At 45.6% G+C, this 5,372-nt stretch overlaps 1 long non-coding RNA gene across 1 annotated transcript; it reads right to left on the reverse strand.

Annotated features, from left to right (window-relative positions):
• Window positions 1-225: 225 nt before the first annotated feature.
• LOC128334004 (uncharacterized) lies at window positions 226-4,768 on the reverse strand. The gene is made up of 3 exons (XR_008311149.1): window positions 4,726-4,768; window positions 2,064-2,191; window positions 226-559 (listed from the first exon to the last, which is right to left on the reverse strand). It is a non-coding gene; the product is annotated as an uncharacterized LOC128334004 (long non-coding RNA).
• Between the last annotated feature and the right edge of the window lie 604 nt (window positions 4,769-5,372).

Consider the following 5,372-nt stretch of genomic DNA (forward strand, 5'->3'; position numbering starts at 1 on the left):
GATGGGCAGAGCCAAAGTGGGCAGCACCAATGATGATGGGTGAAGCTGCAAGTGGGGCATTGCTAACACCCTTCCTGCCTAAAAAACAATAGCAAGACTGCAGGGAAAGCCCAGCCACTGGTGGGCTTTCTCCTGTGGAGAAACAAAAGCCCTGTTTGGATTCAGCAATACGTAAGAGCATCCCACCCCCACCCACCCCCAAAATTGAAGTAGAATATATGAATATTTTAATATCATAGTGATTTTAATATTATAGTGATGAAACTGTATGATTTAAAAACACTGTACAACTATACAAAAATTATAGAATTGGATCATTTAAAATATAACTATAAATCTCAGTAAAACCAATACAAAATGGCCATTGAGGGACTCTTCATATTAAATCCAATAGTTCATATTCAAAACCGCCAATTAAATGGGGGAAGTGTGCATAAACGTTCCCAGTATTGTGCTTTAGTTGGAAGATGAAGCATCGTATCGTGATCTTGACAGCATCCGATCTCTCCTGTATGGTTGCCAAACGCGTTTCGACTGTATCGTCTTCTTCAGTGGCAATCTTAAAATACATGAATCAAATTGTAATATGACCATAGATATATGCAAGTATAACGTTTCACTAAATATCACTATCAGTTGAGACAAAATACGCAGAGTGAATAACTGAATGAAGGCTGGTAACATATAGTGTTAATATACATTCCCATATGAGTACCTAAAATAGGCTGAATAGCTAGATTAACCATATAGCCAAACCAAAAATAAAAATAAAAATGGTAAATTATTATTATTATTTTACATCCCACTCTTCCTCCAAGGAGCCCAGAGTACTACATACTTGTTTCTCCTCACAACAACCCTGTGAAGTAGGTTAGGCTGAGAGATACATGACTGGCCCAGAGTCACCCAGCTAGTATCATGGCTGAATGGGGATTTGAACTCGGGTCTCCCCGGTCCTAGTCCAGCACTCTAACCACTACACCACGCTGGCTCTTAATCTTAATGAAGACTAATGTATATCATAGTGTCAACAAAATAACCTACAACTTGCTCAAGATATGCATTTTCCTGGAGATTATCTAGAGCACTCTCTGTATACTACTGTCAGTCTCCACCCTCCACCTATGGGGAGGGCCATAGGGGAGTTCCACAAAGCTCCACGCAAGCAAGGTGTGAGCACTGGGGGTAACTACTTATGTAGCAGAGTATTTCAGGAGCTAACTCACTCCCATGGCAGCAGAAGTTAACAAGGTTGATGCCATCTGGAGCGGGATCTCCAGCAGTGAGTCCTGGAACCACTCTGTAACATTGGCAAACCCACCAGTTACTCTCAAGGCACGCAGTGCTGTGACATACTGATCGATAGTTTCAACAGGCAGTTGGGATCTAGAATAGAACGTGTAAGGTTCAGCAATCACATTCAAACCAGGGTTGAAATGATCATCTAAAGCTTGAAGAGCAGCTTCATAAGAATTGCCATCCCCTTCCAAGTTGGCAGGAAAGGGCAGATGATTATAAATTCCCTGGCCTTCCAGGCCCAGGCAGTGAAGCAATTATCAAGGTCTGGCCCAAGGCCAGGGAAGTTCTCAGCTCAGCTGCACGCTGTTGGCTGAATGACGAACGTTGAATCTCAGCCATGAGTCGGAGTTTGGAGCTGTAATTTATGGAGCAAGCCGAGAGCTCCCAGCTGGTAGGAATTCACGGCTTGTCAGCCTTCAACAATAGCCGTTTGCTCCTCCTAACCGCTTCTAATTGTGTCCTGCATTTAGAACACCTGCATTGTTGCTGTGTCAGTGGTGTTCCAATGTCTAGTTCACCCTCTGATTGGTTCCTCACGCTTTCTGTTGACTCAGGCTGCTGAGCCTGTTCTAAATCATCAGCTGGATTTACTGCAGCTGTCTTAGGAATGCTGACAGCCGGGCTCTGCCCTTCAGACATTCCTGACTTGGCTGGAAAGCCGACAGCTTCCCCTTCCTCCTCGCTGTTGGAGCTCAAGGGCATGACAGCAATATGGCCTTCTGCTTTGCTGGGGCAAAATCTGGGGTCTGTATAATGAGAACAACCTCTTGCTCAGGACACTGGTTGGCAGGCATGAGAGGAACCTTCCAGCAGCAGGTGCCAAGTCCAGCCAGACAGGGTGACATGTTGCCCCAAACTGGTACGGCTCTGTCTCCAGGCCTTTCTCCAGCACCTGCAGGTAGAGCAGAACAGACGGCTCAACATGGCTGCAGGGATCAGTTGGTTCCTCCCATCCCCCTGGCAAGGCACCAAGGAAGCGTTCTGTGGACCACCAGGTGATGGGACATGGAGGTGGCACTGGCTGTCCTTTTGGTGCTGCTGCCAGAGAGACCACACTGCTGCTCTGGGAAGAAGTGGTGACAGTGCTGTTGGGGGTGGATTGTGCATGGCCACCTCCCCCTGCTTGTGACCTAGCCTCCTCTCCAATGCATGCCTAACATGTTTGACCAGGAGGCCCCTCCACCTGGGCAGCTAGTCAGGGGCAACAGCTCTGCTCTTCATCCTTGGGTCACAGATGCATGACAGGGCATGCCACGTAGATGCATTCAAGGGCTGGCTGAGCCGTTCCGTTACTCCAGTCCTCTCCTTGCCTGGCGCTCTACCACCCCTCCCAGCCATCATTTGGGGGACTTACTTTTAAAGCCTTAACTTTAAAAACCTTTTTTAAAAATTAGGGGAACGAAGGGCTAAATGGGGATAATTTATTGTACTTTTGGATTAAGCTTTTGTCAAGAGCAAAGGATACTGTACCTTCTTGGTTTTATAGAGCAATTTCTTATCCAACCAAGGATATATCCTGTTACATTCATAATCTCCTTTGTCTCTCAAATTTTTTTATGTTTCTTTTCTTTCGTTTCATCCTTGAACTGTTTTAGATCTTTGTCCAATTGTGCTAATTTGGTATCAGTTTCTTTGGTATTGTACATCTCTGTAATGTTCAGTGCGTTCATCCAGTTCTTTAATATTACACACACACACACACTTACTTCTTGCAGTAATGTGTACAATGTTTTGTAGAATTGCCTCTGAAGAAGAGCACTGCTTCTCCAGACATCATTTTAAAAGCTGCTCTGTGACCATTTTGAACCAGACCACCGGCAGTCTGGTTCCATTTTGGTTCAAAATTTGGTTCAAATTTTGGTTCAAATGGCTTCATTCTCCCCAAAAATGTATCCCAGTGCCTAACAAATCTAAACCCTCCTCCTAGGCCCACCATCCCATCCACACATTGAGACCTCTCAGCTCTGCCTGTCTTGCTGTCCATGCACATGGAACAGGTAGCACTTCAGAGAACACTACCTTGGGGGTCCTGGACTTCAATAAGCTACCTAGCAGCCTACATTTAGCTTCCAGGATCTCCCGACTTCATTTCCCAACATCGTCGGTGCCAACGTGCACCACAGCAGCCGACTGCTCCCCAGGGGTGTAGCTAGGGGAGATGGGGCCCGTGTTCTCCCCAGTCCCCAGCGGCCCTTTGGAGTGAATGAGATAATGAAGAAAATAGGGAGGGGTGTAGCTGTGGGGGCCTCAGAAGCTGGGGGGGGGCTGGCCTTTTAACCCATCTGCTCAATTATAGCTACACCACTGCTTCTCCCCAGCACTGCCTAACAGCCTACCTAGACACAGTGTGACATCCGCAACCATCGCTGCAGGCAGGCATGTCACCTTGTGGTCTACACACGGGTCACAGACCCATCTCTCTATGCCCCTAATGATCAAATCACCCACTACTAGGAGGCACCCACCTCCCAGAGGACTATCCTCTGTGTGAGAGGATATGGGCGCATCACCCAAGGAAGGGGTTCCTCTAAGGGAGTGTTTCCCTCTTCCTCAGACTGATGTCCTCCTTCCCCGAGATGTTCACTCTCCAGGACAGGAGAAGCACTATCAGCCTAGAAGTGGGATGCCTCTACCACATCCCTGAGGGTCTCATCCAGACACCTCTCTACCTTCCTGAGCTTTTCCAAGGCAGCCCCCTTGGCTTCAAGGGAACGAACTTGTTCCCTGAGAGCCAGGAGCTCATTGCACCGAGCGCACACTCAGGACTTCTGCCCCTCAGGCAGACAGCCATACATGTGACACCCGTACATGCCTCTGGGAAGCACCCCCTCCCCTGCTGGCATTCTAGCTTCATAACTGGTTTGATGGGCTATGTAGAGTATATAGGGCTTGTTCACTTGAAGCTATGTGCTGGGTGCAGTTGTCAGCTAATTAAAGGTTTTAAGCTTGTTCTCCAAGAAAATTACAAATGTCACGTAGTACACATCTTATTCTTGTGCTGGGTGTCTCCTCGGTGATGAAGGGGGACCCCTTGTGTGCCTCCCCACAGAGTTCCCCACCAATCTCCTGCTAAACTCCTTTGTTATCTGTTCACAAAACTCCTCTGGTCTGAGCCTTGTATTCAAGATCGGCAGGCAAACTGACTCTCCTCAGGAATGTGACCCCTCCCACAAGCTGGAATGCTGCTCAACGGGAATGAATCCCCCTACTCAGGCTCCTCTGACAAACAAAAACACACAAATACTTCCAACCAGCCAGAAATCAAATCCTAGAAAATTACCAGCCCTAACAAACTTTGCTTCTCCTTTCTCTTCTGTTCTCCTGGTGATTTATTTATTTTTATTTATTTCCTTGCTGTGTTTTCTTGCTTGAGAGAAGTACAACCTTGTTGCCTCCTCTTGCTTCAAGATCAGCAAGCAAACTCACATTTATAGTATTCCAAAGAGAACTCTAACATGTAGTCCTTTGCCTTCTCACAAGCTTATAATATTGCCAACTGGAGAAGCAAATTTATGCTATTGCCAATAAACCCAGCTGTAATTCATTAACTCTTAAAACATCAACTTAAAGCAATATTACACCCTTCATTTAAGCACAGCCAAAAAATCATGCTCCTCGTGTAACCTCTATGGAGCCAAAGTGTTCAATTCCAAAATCCACTATGCTTCTCTCTTAAGCAGAACTTTATCATATCCATGTATAATTTGTTCAATATTCCCAAACTGTACATCCCTAAAGGAATATTTTTTCTTTTAAAAAAGAAAGAGAAAAAAGATTTACCAAAGGGGCACCATTCACATTTCACATTACTCAGATGTTCACTGATACGTCTTTTCGAAGGTCTAGATGTCTTACCAACTCCCTCCTTATGTTTATTGCATGACTCAGACTTCAATATGGACTGGAAAGTTATTTCATCATCTTGAAGAATTTACCCTTGAAGAAAGCTCATGCATTCTTGAGATATTTCATAGAATGGGTGCATTGTTTTTTAGGAATGTAGGAAATAGGGAATTTGCAACATTATTTGTTTTGTAGTCCTTTAACTGAGAGTGTGAGGATTCGATTTCTCC

This window comes from Hemicordylus capensis, chromosome 8 (assembly GCF_027244095.1).
Source record: "Hemicordylus capensis ecotype Gifberg chromosome 8, rHemCap1.1.pri, whole genome shotgun sequence".
Taxonomy (NCBI): Eukaryota; Metazoa; Chordata; class Lepidosauria; order Squamata; family Cordylidae; genus Hemicordylus; species Hemicordylus capensis.